Genomic DNA, 21,967 nt, shown 5'->3' on the forward strand with positions numbered 1-21,967 from the left:
TTCCTTCCTTCCTTCCTTCCTTCCTTCCTTCCTTCCTTCCTTCCTTCTTCCCTTCCTTTCCCTTTCTTTCTTTCTTTCTTTCTTCCTGGAATCTGTATAAATTACATACTGTGAGAATAAGGTAGATGTGTCACTGGCAGAGCATTTATACTATGTTGTATCTATTTCCTGAGATGCACAGGCCACCCTAGGGCCCACTTCCACTCTCCATTCTTCTGTCTTTAGAGGTTAACTCTTTCTCAGTTTTTTGTTTGGTCAGCTCTGATCTGATGAAAAACTGAAGAGAAACAGATTAACTCTTTCTGCTTTACTGGCCTTTATGCTACATGATAAGATATCATGAGCCTCTCCCAATCCAGCAGAAATGCTGAAGATGTGGCTTCCTGAACATATATCTAGCTGCAAACAGAGTTTGTTACTGAGAGTAAGATTTTGCACTTTATTTGATATCCTAGTTTTTTTGAGATAACAAAATGCCATAAGCCCAGCAATTTACGAGCAATCAAAATGTATTTCTTATTGTTCTAGAGGCTGCAACTCCAAGATCCAGACACTGGAAGATCCATTGGCTGGCATGGGCCACACTTTAGAATTCACAGGCAGCATCTTTCATTGTGTCTTTGTATGGTGAAGAGACTCCAGGAAATGTTCTGTCCTTGTTGCCTAATCTTTCCAAGTCGCTGCCTTCAATACCACAGGAAGTTAAGGGGAAACAAGTGTTCTGACCATGGCGTTTTTCCATGAAACTAAATTTCTTTCTTGTTGTATGACATGATTTCTGAGGAAATATCAATAAACATCTATCCACTCCAGCTACAGAACCAATGAAAGACCAAAGTATGGATACCAGCGGATTCTAGTGAAGCGGTGAGTTTTATTGGTGTTGCATATAGTACTATGGCTGGGGAGTTACTTAAAGGAGCAGAGATGACTCAAAGATGGTTGCATCATTGAAGTCCACCCCAGCATGGGTGACAGCTCATGAAAGTTGAACCTGGAGCTCACTGCAGAGCCTGTATGCAGCTCAATATATTTTTCTCCTCTTTGTAAACATTCTGTATTTTAATGAGTTTCCTTTCAAAATGTACCCACGTCATACATCTTATACATGTCATAAGATCCATAGTTTATGAGTGACCAAAATGTATTTATCATTGTTCTAGAGGCTACAACTCCAAGATCCAGGAAGTGGAAGACTCATTGTCTATGTGTGTTGCTACCTAACATTTCTAGAGACAACCATCAAATGTAGATCTGTTCCTTCAGCATACTGGATGAAATTATATTTCATCTCCATGAGCAGAGAATATCATCTGATTAAACCCTTCAGAGTGTCACATTTTCTGACCCACAAGGACTGGTTAATGAGTGAGCATGTGACTTGAGCTAGTCCATTTGGGGAATCCCAGGCCTTCCCTGGAATCAGTTGATTGACAGGCTCCATTTTCACCCTGGACATAGGGTAGGAAGACTACCACCCTATGGTGGTAGCCATTTTTTCATTACTTGGTAGCCAGGAGGATGAGTCTGCAAAAACTAGAGGAAGCTGTCTAAGATGGAGGGAAACTGGACATTTGATTGTAAGCTGAGAACTGAATATAACTGTGTCTGAAACCAAAACTATCTGCTTCACATATTGATCCCAAACATCTCATCCATTCTGGTAAGTTTGCTGGATTTTGTCTGTCTATCTATCTATCTATCTATCTATCTATCTATCTATCTATCTATCTATCTATCTATCTATCTATTAGCAAACTGAAATTTTGGTGTGCTCCAATGGCAGGTAGTAAATATCACCATTGAGATATAAACTTGTTTGATGCTACTTTTCACTGTTTGAAATCGTTTGAAAGTCACTCCCAGAAAGTATTCATTCCAACCAGGAAGTATGAAATCATGGATGAAACTGTGCTGTCCCCTAAACATCTGACTGGCTTGGCTTCTTTTGCACACCCTAGAAGTGTGGCGGTCTTTCTTCATATCTCTAGACACATGCAATTATCTTCGTCTCTTTTTGTTGTTGTAGTGGTTTATATTGTCTAATTTTAGCAAATATGTCAATGTATAATTGATACATAGTAAATGTGCATGCAGAATTATATTCAGAATCAAGACAGTGAAAACATATATTACACATAGAAGCTTCCATGTATACCTCTATTCTGTATATGCTTACCCCTCTCTCTGCCCAGATCCTATTCTGGAAATCACTATTCTGATTGCTATTACTATCCTGTGTATTTTATATAATTTATATAAATCAAATAAAACATTATGTGCTCTTTTTTGAGTTCTTTCCTGAAAGTAATTATCTTGACATTTGTGCATATCATTGTAAACATTTAGTGCTTGTTACTCTTTATTGCTACGTGGTATCCCATTCTGTAGACATACCACAATAGGCTCATCTTTTCATGTGTTGATGAACATTTGACTTATTTTAAATTCTACAAGTAAGACCACTATATAATCCATTACTGAGTCTTTATATGAGTAAGGACAGTATGGAAGTGGAATGTCTCTGATTTTGTTATGAGTAAATGGTAAACAAAAACAAACAAATAAACAAAGCCAATTACCTACCTGACTTCCAAAATAGTTGTACCGTTTTACAGTCTAACCAACTACATGAGAGTCCCAGTCCCCTCACCGTCTTGTCAATACTTACTATAGTCAGTCTTTTAATTTTTCCCTTTTCACTACCTGTGCCAAGGTGTATTACTGTGATTTTAACCTTCATTTCTTTAATGGCTAATGATACTTAATATCTTTCCACAAACATATTTAGCATTCATACATTTTTTTCTAAAATATTTGCTTAAAGTTATTTATTTATTTATTTATGTATGTACTTTTTTTAATTAAGAAGGGTCAGATATAGTTTAAGATGGCCTCAAACTCACTGTGTTGAAGGACGACCTTAAACTTCTTACCCTCCTGTGTGTCCACCATTCTTGTGCTGGTGTTACAGGTGGTACTATGCTTAGTGTATATGATATTGGGAAATAAATCTAATGCTTTGCAAGAAATTAAGGTACATCTTTAGTTTTCCTCCTCTTTTTGAAACAAGGATTCATGTAGCTCAGGCTGGCTTCAAACTTAACATGTAGCAGAGGATGACACTGAACTTCACAGTGTGTTTTATTTTCTTATAACTGGATTTTGAGATTTAAAAAAAATACATTCTGGGATCGTGTCTTTCTTCATCTGCATAACTTATAAATGTTTCCCCCAGTCTATATCCTATGTTCTCCTTGTAAGTCCTTTTAATTTTGATAAAGCCCAGTTTATTTATTTGCTTATTCTATGTTTTATTATTTTATGCATGCATAAAATGTCTGTCTGTGTACCTCTTGTGTGTCTGGTGTCTGCAGAGGCAATGATAGGGTGTCAGACTTTCTTGAAATAAGAGTTCAGACAATGAGCATGTGGGTGCTAGGAAATGAATCTGGGTCCCTTTAAAGAGCAGCTAGTGCTCTGTACTGCTGAACAATCTCTCCAACTACTTGGATTATCTTTATGTCACGATTTTTTTTTATGTCAAATATAAGCAATTTTGTTTCCAAAGGATTTCTACTGTTTTATTCTAGAATCTTGATCACTTTAAAATTTATATCTAGGTCTGTGATAGATGCATATTGAAAATGTAATTGAATGTATAAATGATGGTATTTTCAGCAAATGATGCTGGAAAAATTGGATATTCCTACATTATAGTGAAAATGAGAGGACTTTTCTCCATAGTTTTTTGGATGTTGGATGGACTATTTCATACATAGAAATACTATTTAGAAAGAATTGGTTGCCACTATTTTTCAATTCTTCTGAATGTCATACTGATATTCTAACTAGGTATTTTATCAATTATTGAGAAATATTAAGACATCTGAGTATGTCAATAGATTGTTCTATTTCTCCTTGAGATTCTTTCAGTTTTGAGTTTTGTTTGTTTCTCTTATTGGGTGTATAAACACAAAGAATTGCTGTATCTTCTTCAAGAAATTGCTTTTACCATCATCAATCATGACAGGATGGGGTTTGTTCCCATAGTATTTTTCTACTCTGACCTAACTTTCTGATAGCAATAAAGATGTACCATTTTTTTTCAAGTGGGGTTAGTATTGTACATTGTTTTTATCTTTCAATTTCAATAGGTTTGTATCATCATATAAAGATTTGGCAACATCATATCTTTACCATAGGTAGTAAATGGCTTTATTTTTACTTTGTGTTTAAATTTGATAATGTATACACGTAAACTCAGAGGTTAGGGCACTTTACATTATTGTAATTGTTGACTTAGTTTTGAATTATCATCTTGGTATTTGCTTTCTATTCATCCCATATTGTCCTTATATCCGTTTCCTACATGTTATGAGTAAGCTGCATATGCTTTATGGTTGTATTTTTTATCTTTTTCTTATTTCATATCTGTTACCATTTTTGTCATGATTGTATTTGCTTTTGAGTTTACATCAGGCGTCCGTCATTTATTGCAGTCTATCCCCAGATGACTGATATTTGGTCTGAAGAGACGGCTCAGTGATTAAAACTGCATACTGCTCTTGAGTGGACCCCACTTTGCTTCCCATGACTTTCATTAGAAACTCACAGTTGCCTATCAGGCCAGCGCTGGAGGAACTTTTTTTGACCTCTGTGAACACCTGGACTCACAGGTGCATATATCCTCACACAGCCTCACATATGCACACGTAATTAAAACTAAAACAAATCTTGCAAACGATATAAATCCATGTCTAATATAACCTTGTAGCACCATAGTTTAGTTTCTCTGCCCTGACCATTAAACTACTTCTACCATACATCTTATTTTTATGGTTGTCTATACACTACTTTTATTTAAACAACACTTTAAATTAGGCTATTTAAGTCAAAGAAAATGCTACTCATTTACCCATATGATTGCCCTTTCTGGTACTTTTTTTTTTTTTTTTTTTTTATCTAGAGTCACATTTCCACATTTCCACCCACTGGCGTTTTTCTTCTGCTTGAACAACTTTCTTTGAAATTTATTGTAGTGTTTAATTGCCAGTGGTAAATTCTCTCAGTTAAAAAACAAACAAACAAACACCAAAAAAAAACCCAACTTGAACTATGACTTTGTTTCATTTTCATCTTCAACACAAAGGTTTTCAGTTGACAGATCTTTTAGGGCTATAAAGATATCCCCTCATGTTCTTGACTGTGGTCCTTCCAAGACAGAATTCCTTATCATCCTTGTTTTTATTTCACTGGGTAACAAGTCTTTTCTTTCCTTGCCTTTAGTAGTCTCCTTTTCACTCATGATGGGCAATCTGACAATGATGTGACTGGCACTTTTCTTCTTTTTCGTGATGTTTTACTGATTTTCTCCAACCTATGTGTATGAATTTGTTATCAAATTTGGATGAATTTCAGTCATTATTTTCTCTTTTAATTTCTCAATAGCTCTCATTTCAGAGATATCCTAAAAATTGCCTCATAATTCAAGAGTTTTTGTTCTTTGTCTAGACACTGTGTGTTTTCTTGATTTTTTTGCTGCTAAGTCTCCAGGGTATCAGTGTTTACCTAAGTAAAGGCTAGCTGGCTGCCAGTCTCTGTCAATGCATGCTTCATCTCAGATGCAGCTTTACTGAACATGCAGGATAAAGTTGTGTAATTATCTTACATCTTCTATTGGACAATGCTAACAGCTACATCAGCACTAGGACAGTACTAGTGATTTATTTTTTCTTCCTTATAGTTGTTTTTTTTTTTAATTTTTAATTTTATCTGCTAGAAGTCAGTTATTGTGAACTTTATGTTGCTGAGTGCTAGATGTTTTTGTATTCTTACTTATATAACTGCAGGCTATGTTGTTTGGGAACAGATTTGGGGTTGGACTTTTCATGGTGCTTATTTTTAAGAATTATTAATCTACAAACTCTCTCAGAACAGGCACCAAGAACAAGTCTGGGGTTACCACATTTATTCTTAGTTTTTCAGGCGCTCATTCTTCATTTTGCCACACTTTCTGAAAAACCCTTGACTGTAATTTCCTGCCCTGCCCCATTGCCTTCTGGCTAATTCAGATAGAAAGGAATCTAGTTCTTAGCAGCTCAGCTGGAAACACAATTGTGGTCCTTATTTTTAAATAATTTTTAGTCTTACCATTCAACACTGTCATCGCTATTCCAATTTACCAATGATGAGATTTGATTACTTCCTTCCATATGCTGTTCCCCCTCCACCCTCCCCAGAGGTCAGTGCAATCAGGGAACACAGAGATGATCACAAAGCCAGCTGCTGGTGACCTGCCAGCCACAGCCACGTGTCTTTTCCTTGTAAAGGTGATAAATCTTGATCAAAGCAGAACAACAGCCATCTTCCACATATTTCTAGATCTTTTTTATTTTATTCTTTTTGAAATCATACATTTTCAATTAAAATAAGAATATATCAATTTTAACATCTTGGGAGATTACACTGCAGAAAATTCAATAATTGGAAAAGTAAGATGGATTTCCATCCTGTAAGATATATCATGGGAGAAAAATTCTCTCTAGTATTGTTTGTATATTTGATGGCCCAGAATCTGCTTCCATCTCACAGTAAGATTCAAAGAACTGCTTGGAATTCTAAACAGGAACATGAACCTCTCAATTCCAAGTCAATCATAAAGCTCTTGTCTGTAGATCTTCACAGTGTTGGCTACAATGTGGAGATACAAGTATTCTTACTGGAAAAAAAATCAGTCAAAAATCACAGAGATGGGCTTAGTAGACAAAGCTAGCCAAATTCAAGAGGAAATTATTGAAGGATCTCTTCCTTGGATCAGTGAGTTACAAATATCATTTTATTCTTATAGGACCAAAGGACAGCTTTGGGTGAGGGTGGCAGATAATCTCTCTCTTTGTCTGTCTCTCTGTCTGTCTTTCTCTGTCTCTCTGTCTCTCTCTCTCCCCCTTCCCCAAGTGTAAATGTATCTCTCTCTGAGTGTAAATATATGTATGCCCCAGTGTATATGTGGAAGTCAGAAGACAACATTTAGCTGTTGCTTCCTGCATTTCACCTGGATTCATGCAAGAGCTATTACTTGTTTCTCTGCTACATATGCCAGGCCATCTGGCCCACGAGTATCTGTGGATTCTCCCATCTCCACCTCCCATCTCCCTGTACCACTGTATCAGCTTTTATGTGGGTTCTGAAGTCTTGAATTCAGTTCCTCCTGCTTGATCAACAAGTGCCTTTGCCTACAGAGCCAGCAAAAGTTCAGAGCTATTTTAGCAGGAGGAAGGCTGGGAACATAATGGATGGACCAAAGGCAACCTGAGAGTTGAACCACTGTAAGTTCTATAAGACATATGCATACATTTAATCATCTCTGATCGGAAAGCTCATCTTTGATCCAGCCTTCTTACGCCAACCACAAGGGAGTCTTTAGCTCCTTAGTTAACCTAAGCAGTGGCTTGATTTCTTTATGAAATAGCTTGGCCCAGGTCTCTGAGACCTTCCAGTGCTAGTTCAGGTATTTCCTGGGAAAAGCTCCCTGGTCCTTAGATGTGATCTCTAGGACCCCTGGATTTTGTACTGTTGATAAGCAGCTTATCATCTTGTGGGCCAGTTATTCCCTTAATACTTCTGAGTGCTTGCCTTCAAACCTCTCAAAAGGCTAAGAAGAAATGGATTTTATCATAACATCTCAAACCATCTGATGCTGAGACCATTTGAAAATTTTAAAACAAGTTTTACTTCATAAAATCCTGATAGATAACTCTGCTTATTGCAAGGAATCTTAAAACAGTGCTAAAGGAGGTAATTAAAATAAAAATTGGGAAGCCCGGCAGTGGTGATGCATGCCTTTAATCCCAGCACTTGGGAGGCAGAGGCAGGCGGATTTCTGAGTTCGAGGCCAGCCTGGTCTACAGAGTGATTTCCAGGACAGCCAGGGCTACACAGAGAAACCCTGTCTCGAAATACAAAAAAAAAAAAAAAAAAAAAAAAAAAATGGAACTGGAGAGATAGCTCAGCAGTTAAGAACAATTGCTGCCTTTGCAGAGGACTGGATTTTGGTTCCCAATGTCCACCTCTAGGGGCTCATAAATGCTGTAATTCCAGCTCCTGGAAAGATCTGACACCCTCTTCTGGCCTCCACAGGTACCTGCAGACACACAAACAACAAAATAAAAACAAAAGTCTCCCAGTTTCTCAAAAATTCTCTCAGTTGCTTATTCTTCTTATTAATCATGGTAATTTCTTGAAGAAAGCATCCTTCTAGCATGGTTGTTCAAGGGATTACTCAAATACGCACATTTTTTTTATTCCATCCTAAAAAACGGATTAATTGGGTCTTAGATTTGCTTATTTCATCAGCTATGTTCTTTGCCATTTTAAATATTTTATATTTTTTATGTATCAATTATCATCCTCATCGGTATTACTTGCTACTCTGACAAAACAACTTAAGAAAGAAGGGTTTGTTTGAAGATACAGCCCATGGTATAAGGGAAGGCATGGTAAAGCATGGAGCCACATACGGTGTACACAGGAAGCAGAGACACGAGTGCCCAGTTTCTTTCTTCTTATTATTAAGTTTGGAACTCCGGTCTGTGGAATGGTATCAGTCACAAGTAAGGTAGATCTTCCCTTTACAGTTAGCCCAATCTAGAAAGTTCCTCACAGATTGCCCAAAGGTTTGTCTCCTAGGTGATTATAGATATATATTTTTTTAAGTTGTCAAACATATTTGCCCATCCATGAGAACATTTTCAAATTTTTACTATTAAGAACAAGACGGCGAGTAAGTATTGTAGCGGGAAGTGTTAGAAAAGAACGAATGGCAGCTTCCTGGCACCACTGCCAGCCGAACTCCGGACCTCCACAATCTCTCCACCCAGCTCGCTAAGTTCTCACTGGCCAGTCACTACTACGCCATTTGCGTGCTTCAAACCCTCACGGTCTTTGAGGGGCACATCACGCAAACCTAGGCTTTGCTGTCCCTTTCTCTCTCTCAGACTCGGTTGAGAGAGAAACTCTTCTCAAGTTGCTGTAAAAAGAAAAACACCACACAGAGTTTAGGAACAATGGTTGGCAACTCAATCTCTGGGCATAACAACTAAAACCTAATCTTGTAAGCCTTATTAAATCTAACCCTCCAGTGGCGGATCCTTGTGAATCCACCATGACATCGGGAAACTCTACCACTACACCTTGTCCATTAGGTTTCAAAAGCCTCTAACTCTTTCTTTCCTCTCCTCTTTCTCGGTATAACCCAAAAGTCCCGCCTCCTACTCGCCTACTTTATTCATTAGGGGATGGTTCACAAGAAGTCCGTGGGTACATAACTCATTCCTTGTTTGCAGCCCCTCCCAGGAGAATGGAATTAACCTTAGAATACAAGATACCAGGGCCATCCACAACAAAGTACCCTGGAAGAAATTAAATCTTTAAAAAAAAAATTAGAAGTACTGTTTTATATGTTATTGGAAACACTTTATTTATTCCCTCCTTTTATCAATATGAAAAAAACCTTTAAAATTTCAAAACAATACATTTGGAGACATTTGGCTTTTATCACAGTTTCAAACAATCTTCCCCTCATTTAAAACCAAATATCTTAAAAGCACAAACTGAAAACATTTTAGGTATTAAACTAGTTTATTTTCTTAACTTGCTGATGAGTCGCAAAATTTTTGAGCAAAGATTTTATAGCAGTTTGAAGAATTTCAAAATAAATTCCAACTATTTTGAAGTACTTGAAAATGTATTAAACTTTAAAAAGCATTTATAAAACATTTAAATAAAAATGATTACAAATTGCAGACAAACTGTATTATATTCATTAAATAGCTATAACATTTCGAATGCTTCTCCTGCCTAATCTTTTTTTTTTTTTAATGCCTTTTTATAGCATATTTTACAAGGGGAGGGGGTAAGAAGGGCAAGGTGGTGGAAAAGTACAAAATCTTCTTGGCCTGTGCCTTGAAACATGTCATGGTCTATAAGGTACTCTGCCTTGAATTATGATCTACCTGCTGTTCTAAAGAAGATATGGTACACTGCTTGAGTTATGGTCTCCCTGCTATTCTTAAGATGATATGGTACACTGCTTTGAGTCTATCTGCAGTTGCTAAGCAGGATCTTGCAGTTGCCAAGCTTCAGAGGACATTGTGCAGGTGGGGAAAGGTAGGGGGTGAGGGTAAGGGCGAGGGTCCTGGCTTCTGGCATCTCCCCCTTCTCTGTTTAGTTAGAGAAGGCATCTTATGATCAATCCCAACTATGTGAATTTTGAATTTGGATGTCTAATTATGGGGGGTCTTAGACAAGTTCACAACCCCAAAACACTGATGTGAGACGAGTTACATCGATGGTCGAAGGCTTTAGGCTGTCGACGATGGGCAACGTCAAGGGACTCCGATGTGGGTGAAAGGAGGGTGAGAGCCCTGTCTTAGGCCATGTAGGCTGCACCCACTCCCAGCACCACGCACTCCTTTTCGGCTGCATTGGGTGGGCCCCTGGGAAGTGGACCTACAATAATCCCGTCATTGGGCTAACTCACAGCCATCCTAGTCCCTTTGTGAATGTTCAAGTTACCAACCATTTGTCAGTTTGGGGTGTAATATTGTCATAAAGGAAGGCTCCCCAATGTTAGCGGCCATATCAAGGGCGGCCTTGGTTTAGGAAAAAGCCAATTTTTGTTGTGGTGATCAAGAGGCCAAGCTCTCTAGCGAGAGAAGCGAGGACAAAGCCAGGCATACCAGGAACCCTTCTGGAGGGTGTGGAAGTTTAGCGGTCGACCGTAGGGGGAGGTAGGGGAGCTGGCAGCTGTGTCAGTCTCCTGCGGAGTCACTTCTGGATCCTCTTCAATTTTTGGCTGATGGTAATGAACTTCAACCATCTTCTTGATGGCAGCATCAACCTGGTTCCGTGGATGGCAGGTCGCCGGCAACGATCTCTGTCTCACTCAATCTTGATGTCGTGCGCACATCCTCTCAATGAGGGTCCGTCCAGAGGGGTCCATGACTCGAGCCCCATGTCTGGGTGCACTTGACCCGACCGGCAGGTCCTAGTTATTCGTGGGGGCGAGGAGGACTGCAACCTGCTATTCTTCAGAAGATATGGTACACTGCTTGAGTTATGGTATCCCTGCTATTCTTCAGATGATATGGTACACTGCTTTGAGTCTATCTGCAGTTGCCAAGCAGGATCTTGCAGTTGCCAAGCTTCAGGGAACCTTGTGCAGCTGGGAAAAGGTAGGGGGTGAGGGTAAGGGCGAGGATCCTGGCTTCTGGCCCATCTGGATTAGAACTTCTAATAGCAGGCATCACGGGTGATTCATTTTTACCTGGAAAGAAAAAAGAAGGGGATTCTCAGGGAGATGTCTCTTCCCTGGATGTAAATTGTTATTCATCGTATTTATGGTTGGGCCTGGCTTTGTGAGAGTATCTATTTTTTTCATTAATATTTGTGGTAGCCGCTTAGCTGTGCCTTCTGTGGTATTGGACAGGCATATCAGTCCTCGGCTCCATAAGGGAACTGGGTCTGGGGCATTCCCTTTACAGGTATGAGGGTCCTTCCCCATATCTGTGGTAAAGTTTTGTTGGTCTTGGTGGTGCCTGAGGTCACCAATATGGTCAGCAAGAGATTTGCCATGAGCTTTCAGCTTTAGAGAGAGAAAAGTGAACAAGGCATGATGGAGAGTATTTCAGGGGGGCTCCTTCTGAGGGGGTACCGTTCCCCCTCTTTTGTTTTTAAAGCCAATTTTTCAGAGTTCTTGTAAAATCAGGGCAGAAGCGCCAACAGTTGCTCCTTCTACACTCAGAGAGTCATGAAGACCTTATTTAAGGATATATAAATCTATATTAATAATCTTTTGTCAAAGGACTTTTATAGCACCACTGACAATTAATCAGACTATATGATATATCGATTGGAAATAGCTTTTTCTACTTTTTGTGAGATTACCTCTCTTCTGTCAATTAACTGTTGAGGGAGTTAGGGTTTACCTCTCTCTTGAGAATATTGAACAGAGATTTAAGTTCTTTTGTGGAGAGCTTAAAATAGGATCTTAGCCAATTTGCAACTCCTAGAAACTTTTGAAATTAATTTAAGATAAGTAAACTCCCTTTTTTAAAAAAATCCTTTATCTGTGTGGGTTTTTTATTGGATATTATACGTATTTACCTTTCAATGTTATCTCCATTCTCATTCTCCCCCAAGATCCCTTATCCCATACCCACTCCTCCTAATTTTTGTGATGGTGTGCTCGCTCCAAACATCCTCCCACTCCCATCTCCCTGCTCTCAAATTCCCACACAGTAGGGGATCCAAACTTTCGGGGACCTTGGCCCTCCACTTTCACTGAAGTCTAACAAGGTCACCCTCAATTCCCTATACAGGTTAGTGAGTCCCTCCCTTTGTGCTCTCTGGTTTAGACTTTGGGAGTTCTGGTTGAAACTTTTGATACTCCTTCTAGAAAGGACCAACGCATTCATACTTTGGTCTTCCTTCTTCTATGTGAGTTTTATGTGGTCTATATGTAGATTCTTAGACATTGTGAGCTTTTGGTCTAATATCCACTTATCAGTGAGTGCATACCAAGTATGTTCTTTTGAGATTGGGTCATCTCACTCAAGATGATATTTTCCAACTCCATCCATTTGCCTAGGAATTTTGTGAACTGATTGTTCTTAATAGCTGAGTAGTACTCCATTGTATAAATGTACCCCATTTTCTGCATCCATTCTTCTGTCGAAGGGCATCTGGGTTCTTTCCAACTTCTGGCTATTGTAAATAAGGCTGCTATGAACATGGTGGAGCATGTGTCCCTGTTGTATGGTGAAACTTCTTTTGGGTATATGCCCAGGAGTGGTATAGCTGGGTCTCCAGGTAACACTATGTTCAATTTTCTGAGATACCGCCATACTGCCTTCCATAGTGGTTGTACCAGTTTACAATCCCACCAACAGTGGAGGAGTGTTCCTCTTTCTCCACATCCTCGCCAACATGTGCTGTCACCTGTGTTTTTGATCTTAGCCATTCTGATTGGTGTGAGGTGGAATCTCAGTGTTGTTTTCATTTGCATTTCCCTGATGACTAGGGATGCTGAACACTTCTTTAGGTGCTTCTCAACCATTCGAACTTCCTCAGTTGAGAATTCTTTGTTCAGCTCTGTGCTCCATTTTTTAATAGGGTTCTTTGATTGTCTAGAGTCTAATTTCTTCAGTTCTTTGTATACCTTGGATATTAGCCCTTTATCAGATGTAGGGTTGGTGAAGATCTTTTCCCAATCTGTTGGTTGACGCTCTGTCCTATTGACTGTGTCCTTTGCTTTACAGAAGCTTTGCAGCTTTATGAGGTCCCATTTGTCAATTTTTGGTCTTAGAGCACTGGCCATTGGTGTTCTGTTCAGGAACTTTTTCCCTGTTCCTATGTATTCCAGGCTTTTTCCCAGTTTCTCTTCTATTAGTTTCAGTGTGGCTGGTTTTAGGTGGAGGTCCTTAATCCACTTGGAATTGAGCTTTGTACAAGGAGATAAGTATGGATCAATTTGCTTTTTTCTACATGCTGACAACCAGTTGGACCAGCACCATTTGTTGAAAATGCTATCTTTTTTCCATTCGATGGTTTTAGCCCCTTTGTCAAAGATCAAGTGACCATAGGTATGGGGGTTCATTTCTGGGTCTTCTATTCTATTCCACTGATCCTCCTGCCTGTCTCTGTTCCAATACCATGCAGTTTTTATCACTATTGCTTTGTAGTACAGCTTGAAGTCAGGGATGGTGATTCCTCCAGAAGTTCTTTTATTGCTGAGAGTAGTTTTCGCAATCCTGGGTTTTTTGTTATTCCAAATAAATTTTAAGATTGCTCTTTCTATCTCTGAGAAGAATTGAGTGGGAATTTTGATGGGGATTGCATTAAATCTGTAGATGGCTTTTGGCAAAATAGCCATTTTTACTATATTAATCCTTCCAATCCATGAGCATGGGAGATCTTTCCATCTTCTGAGATCTGCTTCGATTTCTTTCTTCAGGGGAATGAAGTTCTTGTCATACAGGTCTTTTACTTGCTTGGTTAGGTTCATACCAAGGTATTTTATATTATCTGTGACTATTTTGAAGGGTGTCATTTCCATAATTTCTTTCTCAGCCAGTTTATCTTTTGAGTAGAGGAAGGCTACTGATTTGCTTGAGTTAATTTTATATCCAGCCACTTTGCTAAAGTTGTTTATCAGGTTTAGGAGTTCTCTGGTGGAAGTTTTGGGGTCACTTAAGTACACTATCATATCATCTGCAAATAGTGAGATTTTGACTTCTTCCTTTCCAATTTGTATCCCTTTGACCTCCTTGTGTTGCCTAATTGCTCTGGCTAGGACTTCCAATACTATATTAAATAAGTAGGGGGAGAGTGGGCAGCCTTGCCTAGTCCCTGATCTTAGTGGGATTGCTTCAAGTTTCTCTCCATTTAGTTTAATGCTGGCTACTGGTTTGCTGTATATTGCTTTCACTATGTTTAGGTATGGACCTTGAATTCCTGACCTTTCCAAGACTTTTATCATGAAGGGGTGTTGAATTTTGTCAAATGCTTTCTCAGCATCTAGTGAGATGATCATGTGTTTTTTTTCTTTGAGTTTGTTTATATAATGGATTACATTGATGGATTTCCGAATATTGAACCAACCCTGCATTCCTGGGATGAAGCCAACTTGATCGTGATGGATAATTGTTTTGATGTGTTCTTGGATTCGGTTCGCTAGAATTTTATTGAGTAATTTTGCATCAATGTTCATAAGAGAGATCGGCCTGAAGTTCTCTTTCTTTGTTGGGTCTTTGTGTGGTTTAGGTATGAGTGTAATTGTGGCTTCAAAGAATGAGTTGGGTAATGTCCCTTCTGTTTCTATTTTGTGGAATAGTTTGAAAAGAATTGGAATTAGGTCTTCCTTGAAGGTCTGATAGAATTCTGCACTAAAACCGTCTGGTCCCGGGCTTTTCTTTGTAGGGAGACTTTTAATGGCTGCTTCTATTTCTTTGGGGGTTATGGGACTGTTTAGATGGTTTATCTGGTCCTGATTTAACATTGGTAACTGGTATTTGTCTAGGAAATTGTCCATTTCATCCAAATTTTCCAATTTTGTTGAATATAGGCTTTTGTAGTAGGATCTGATGATTTTTTTAATTTCCTCAGTTTCTGTTGTTATGTCACCCTTTTCAGTTCTGATTTTATTAATTTGGATACTGTCTCTCTGCCCTCTGATTAGTCTAGCTAAGGGTTTATCTATCTTGTTGATTTTCTCAAAGAACCAGCTCCTAGTTTTATTGATTCTTTGGATAGTTCTTTTTGTTTCTATTTGGTTGATTTCAGCCCTGAGTTTGATTATTTCCTGCCGTCTACTCCTCTTGGGTGTATTAGCTTCTTTTTGTTCTATGTCTTTCAGGTGCTCTGTCAAGCTGTTAGTGTATGCTCCCTCCAGTTTCTTCTTGTAGGCACTAAGAGCTATGAATTTTCCTCTTAGCACTGCTTTCATTGTATCCCATAGATTTTGGTATGATGTGTCATCATTTTCATTAAATTCTAAAACGTTTTTAATTTCTTTCTTTATTTCTTCCCTTACCTGATTATCAAGGAGTAGAGTGTTGTTCAGTTTCCATGTGAATGTGGGCTTTCCATTCTCTTTGTCATTTTTGATGACCAGCCTTAGACCATGGTGATCTGATAGGATGCAGGGAATTATTTCAATTTTCTTATATCTGTTGAGGCCTGTCTTGTGCCCAATTATATGGTCTATTTTGGAGAATGTACCATGAGGTGCTGAGAAAAAGGTATATTCTTTTGCTTTAGGGTGAAATGTTCTATAGATATCTGTTAAGTCCATTTGGTTCATAACTTCTGTTAGTTTTACTGTATCTCTATTTAGTTTCTGTTTCCATGATTTATCCATTGCTGAGAGTGGGGTGTTGAAGTCTCCCACTATTATTATGTGAGGTGCAATGTGTGTTTTGAGCTTTAGTAAGGTTTCTTTTATGAAAGTCGATGCTCTTGTATTTGGCGCATAGATATTCAGTATTGAGAGTTCATGTTGGTTGACTTTTCCTTTGACAAGTATGAAATGCCCTTCCTTATCCTTTTTGATAGTTTTAAGTTGAAAGTCGATTTTATTCGATATTAGAATGGCTACTCCCGCTTGTTTCTTAGGACCATTTGCTTGAAAAATTGTTTTCCAACCTTTTACTCTAAGGTAGTGTCTGTCTTTGTCACTGAGGTGGGTTTCCTGTAAGCAGCAAAAAGCTGGGTCCTGTTTGCGTATCCAGTCCGTTAGCCTATGTCTTTTTATTGAGGAATTGAGTCCATTGATGTTAAGAGATATTAAGGAGAGGGTGTTGTTGCTTCCTGTCATTTTTGCTAATAGTGGAGACATCGTTTGTGTGGTTATCTTCTTTTGGGTTTGATGGAAAAGGATTATTTTCTTGCTCTTTCTAGGGTATGATTGCCCTCCTTGTATTGGAGCTTTCCTGCTATTATCCTTTGTAAAGCTGGATTTGTGGGAAGATACTGTGTAAATTCAGTTTTGTCATGGAATATCTTAGTTTCTCCATCTATGGTAATTGAGAGTTTTGCTGGGTAAAGTAGCTTGGGCTGGCATTTATGTTCTCTTAGGGTTTGTATGATATTTGTCCAGGATCTTCTGGCTTTTATAGTATCTGGTGAGAAGTCAGGTGTAATTCTGATAGGTTTGCCTTTATATGTTATTTGGCCTTTTTCCCTAACTGCTTTTAAAATTCTTTCTTTGTTTTGTACATTTTGTGTCTTGATTATTATGTGACGGGAGGTGTTTCTTTTTTGATCTAGTCTGTTTGGCGTTCTGTAGGCTTCTTGTGTGATTATGGGCATCTCATTCCTTAGGTTAGGGAAGTTTTCCTCAATGATTTTGTTGAAGATATTTACTGGCCCTTTAAGTTGGGAATCTTCACTCTCATCTATACCTATTATCCTTAGGTTTGGTCTTCTCATTGCGTCCTGGATTTCCTGGATATTTTGAGATAACAACTTTTTGCATTTTGCATTTTCTTTGATAGTTGTGTCAATATTTTCTAAGGTATCTTCTGCACCTGAGATTCTTTCTTCTATCTCTTGTATTCTGTTGGTGATGCTTGTGTCTATGACTCCTGATTTCTTTTTTAGGTTTTCTATCTCCAGGATAGTCTCCCTTTGTGCTTTCTTTATTGTTTCCACTTCCATTTTTATGTCCTGAATGGTTTTGTTCAATTCCTTCATCTGTTTGTTTGTGTTTTCTTGTAATTCTTTAAAGGATTTTTGTGTTTCTTTAAGGACTTCATCCTGTTTTCCTGTGTTCTCCTCAAGTTTTTTAATAGTGTTATTTACTTCCTTCTTGTAGTCCTCTAGCATCATCATTAGAAGTGATTTTAGATCTGGTTCTTGTTTTCCTGGTGATATGGGGAGTTCAGGACTTTCTAATGTGGGAGAACTAGGTTCTGATAATGGCAAGTACCTTGGGTTGCTGGTGCTTGTGTTCTTGCGCTTGCCTTTCGCCATCTGGATCACCTTTGTGCTATCAGAGCTGTCTCTGACTGGGGCCTGTCTTTCCTATTATCTAGGTTGTGTCAGAACTGTTTGGGATGGGTTTTGCTGCTTGAGTTAGAGCTGAGGCCCAAGATGTGCTCGGTGTTCAGGTGGAAACAAACCGGAAGGGGCCGGGGCTCCGGGTCAGGAGCGGATTCCTGGGTCTCAGTGAGTCCCAGTGGGTCCCAGTGGGTCCCAGTTGCTTCCTGATTGGGGGCGAGCACTGCCACCTCCTAGCCTAAGAAATTGCTTGGCACAGAGGTCCTGCGAGCCCCGCTTCCTCTGGATTCTGCGAGATTGGGTGCGGAGCTGACTCTCGGGATCTGCTCCGGCACAGACCGGAAGGAACCCTCGCTCCGGGCCTGGAGTGAACTCCTGGGTCCCAGTGGGTTCTAGCCGCTCCCTGTTTGGGGGCAAGCTCTGCCACCTCCTAGCCCAAGACCCTGCTTGGCACAGAGGTCCTGCGAGCCCCGCTTCCTCTGGATTCTCCGAGATTGGGTGCAGAGCTGCCTCCCGGGATTCGCAAGTGCTCGGGCCCAGACCGGATGGAGCCCGCCCCGGGCCAGGAGCGAATTCCTGGGTCCCAGTGGGTCCTGGTTGCTCCTTGTTTGGGGTGAGTGTTGCTTTTACCTTACCTGGGATGCTGCGTGAGTTCAAGCTCCTGGGAGTCCCTGTTTCTCTCGGTTTTCTGGGGTTGGGTACGGAGCTGCCGCCTGCGACCTACTCTATGCTCGGGCCCAAACCGGAAGTCGCCTCTCCTGCCTAATCTTATCTTTTAAGTTTAGAAGATACTTTGGAATTATGTTAATTTTTTAATCAAAAGAATATAAATTCTTTTCATTTTGCCATTTTCTCAGCCCCTTCCCTATCTCAAGCTCAAATCCCCATTCCTTCATTCACTGAATAGCTATTTATTAAGTGCCTACTGTGTAGAAATAAAAATTTCTTATCCTGGAAGCATAGCAAGAAACAGGAGCCCAAAATATTTGTAGTTGAGGAGTTTATATTCTACTGGGGAAGACAGTAAAACCGTAATGCTAATGTGTTAAAAGTTCGGTCTTCAGCTGGGATGGTTAGCTTTAATTGCCATTTTGACATAACACAGAATCATCTGGAAAGTATCTCAATGAGGGACTACTTGTGGATCTGGCAGTGAAGAACTATTTGAATTAATTTAACTGATGAGGGAGGAGTCAGCTCACTATGGGTAACCAGAAGGCCCTGAACTGTATCAGAGTAGAGAAACTGAGCTGAGTCTATATATGTATTCATGTATCTCTATTCTCAACTATGGAGGTAATAACACTAGCTATCTGAGGTTTGTGTCTTGAATGCTCCACAATGATTAACTGAAATCTAGAATTATAAGCTGAAATAAATTATTTCCTCCCTCAGTTGCTTTATGTCAGGCTTATTTTCATAGCAACATAAATGAAATACTAGCTGCTAGTGATTCTGGGATATGGGAAAAGCTTTAAGATGTACAAGCTAGTGGGAGGAAGTTGGGTTTTTGGGGGCGTGTCTTTCTAAAGGATATCAGGATATTAGCCACTCCTTCATGATTTTTTTCTTGGATGTTATGAGGTGAATGGTTCCCTCCATCAGTTGTTCTTCACCATTCTAGTCCCTTTTACCACAGGCCCAAAGCAAGGAGGCCAAGGAATCACAGACTAAAACCTCTGAATTCCAGCCAGAGTGAACCTTTCTGCTTTCCTGGATAACTTGGGCGTTTTGTCACTGTATGAAAAACTGACTGATGGAGATAGTGATAATTTCTAAAGAGAGATACCATAAACAGGGGAAAAATTAACTATAAGAAATATCAGGGAAAGAACTTTTAAGTTGAGATAGGGTGGCCTGAAAAGGACTTTGAAGGCTCGAGTTTTGAGTAGAAGATTACTTGGTGAAAGGAATCCTAGATTAAGAAGTAGCAGCTGCAAAAGTCCAAAGGCACCAATTTGGACATGCCTGTGTATTTCAGGCCTTCCTAGGGGACACTACTATGAGGTGATGTGACTGAAGTTCTGTGAAGAAGAGGGAGAGTAGTTAGTCAGGAGGTCAGGACATACTGGGGGTAGAATAAATCATGTAGAACCTTCCAGGTCATTGCAAGAGGTGAGGCCCACTCTCTAAGTGAAACAGGAGGCTGGTGGTCCCTTTGGACATTGGCTGAATTGTCTGACATATTTTAACAGGTTTACTCTGGGTGTTGTTCTTTGGAATGCAGGTGGTTGAGGTCCAGATCCTGGGAATCTACACAATAGTACAGTTGAGGTAGAGAGTAAGGTCCCATTCTGAATCAAGTGCGGAAGTCAGAGCCTTGGGTGTTCAACTCATGTTGGAGTCATGAATGAAGGGAAGGAGTCAAGGGCTTTAGCCATGCAGCCCAATAGGTGCTCTGCTCTAGAGTGCATTATGAGATAATATACTGAAGAGTCCCCTGGATGACTAGATTTAGAAGGGGATGTTGGAAGTGGCTTGGGGAATCTTATATCTGCAGTGTCTCTGGATAGCCAAGTGGAGATGTTAAGTAGATAGCTGGATATACAAGTCTGAGTTCACAAGCCAGGCCAACAATGGAGATATCAATCTGGTAGCTGTTGATTCATGGATTAGATTTAATGCCATCAGGCTGTTTTAGATCATCAGGCATGAGTGCTAATATAAAGGACGGGAGTCCCAGTGACTGAACTTTGGGGTACTTCACCATTATGAATTTAGAAAAGGAGGCAGAACCTCATTAATGAAGGGGGATGTTAGATCTTGTCAGTTAGCCAAGGAAGTGTTCTTAGGAGAAAAGAGGACTCTCTCTCTCTCTCTCTCTCTCTCTCTCTCTCTCTCTCTCTCTCTCCCCCTCTCTCCCCCTCCCTCCCTCCCTCCCTCCCCCTCTCTCTCTCTCTCTCTCTCTCTCTCTCTCTCAACACTTTCTATTGCTCTTATATTAGTAGCAATCTACATTCCTATGTTTAACAATATACATCGGCTTTTATCTCTGTGTTGGAAGTTAGAAACTCAGATTCGTTTTTGCGATGGCTTACAGTTAGCAGCCGTGTCTGGAGAAAGTAAGAGCCCAATTGCTGTTTGCAGTGTGGAAATGATTTGAAAATAAGCAATTTCAGCTTCAGAAGGAATTTGTATTGAAGCCAGGCACTGTGTAAGCATCCTTCAGTGATGCAGGGCTTTCTCTGATGAATGCACTCCTAATAGAATCCAGTGCAGTGTTCCTGCCCATTGTTCACTAAATGGACCTTCTGAAATCATTATGCATTGCTTTACATTAAGAGGAACCCAGAGAAAGTAAATAATTGAATGCTTATAATCTTTAGCCCCAAGCCCGACTGCCTTCTGTATGGTTTGGAAAAGGTTATCAGATCCCATCACAATTGCCTTTCATGATCATTAAATATTTCATCATCAATCAGTCAGTCATCCTGTAAACACTGATACATGTCCTAGCCTGTATTCAGAGTGGACAGATATGCTGTGGAGAGCTGGCAGTGAATTGCCGCCCTCAGTGAGCTATTTCATAGCATGGCGTATTCTATAGTATCACATCTATAGATTCTCCTTGTCTTCCCAGTGGCTGACATCACTAATTGATTTTGTTCTGCCCTGTGAATTCTGGATGTAAACTCCACGGACAACTGGAGTTCACACATGAGCTGAGAACTATTTCCTAGTCCATCTTCAGGGTTATTCAAAATGGGTATGAGTCAGCTTGAGCAAAGTGAAGCCCAGCTGTGAGAAGTGAAAGCCAGCTGCCTTTCCTGGTAGGTAGAAGATTAGAGAAGAAGTGAGAAGTGTGCTCAAGTGTTTTGCAGTGATAATATGATGTGTATCAGGTCACTTTAATCTTAGGGCACTTTCCTTTTGGAGAGTCTTTTGTGGACATAACATTTTATAGCAGCTTTCTCTCTATATGTCAAGGGTTACTGTACATCCAGAACTAAGTGCTTCCTCTATTCAAACATCTGCTGCTAATCCTCTATTGAATACTTATTATATGACTGGTTGGTACACTGCTGTGACATCAAGGAAACAAGTCTTCCAAAAACAAGTATGCTAAGATATGTTAATAGCCTTATTTTGCCAGGTGTGGTAGACAATGCCTGTAATCCCAGGATCCAGAAGCCTCACAGGGATCATGAGTTTGAGAAAAGTCTGTGAATAAGTAGTGATTCCAGTTTAGTCTATCCTAGGCTACAGAGGAAGAGCTTATCTTAACTCACCCCCCCCATCTGAATCTTCAATGTAATAAAAAAGGAAACTAAGGTACACAGAAATAATTTGTTCAAAGTTCCATAGCTAGTGAATAATATCAGCTTTTGAACTTGACCCTAGATACTCTGCTGCTTAGATGACTCCAAAGTCTACTTACAAAGTTGCTACATTATATAGACTATTGCAG

This window comes from Grammomys surdaster, unplaced genomic scaffold (genome assembly GCF_004785775.1).
Source record: "Grammomys surdaster isolate TR1022 unplaced genomic scaffold, NIH_TR_1.0 125756, whole genome shotgun sequence".
Classification (NCBI taxonomy): domain Eukaryota; kingdom Metazoa; phylum Chordata; class Mammalia; order Rodentia; family Muridae; genus Grammomys; species Grammomys surdaster.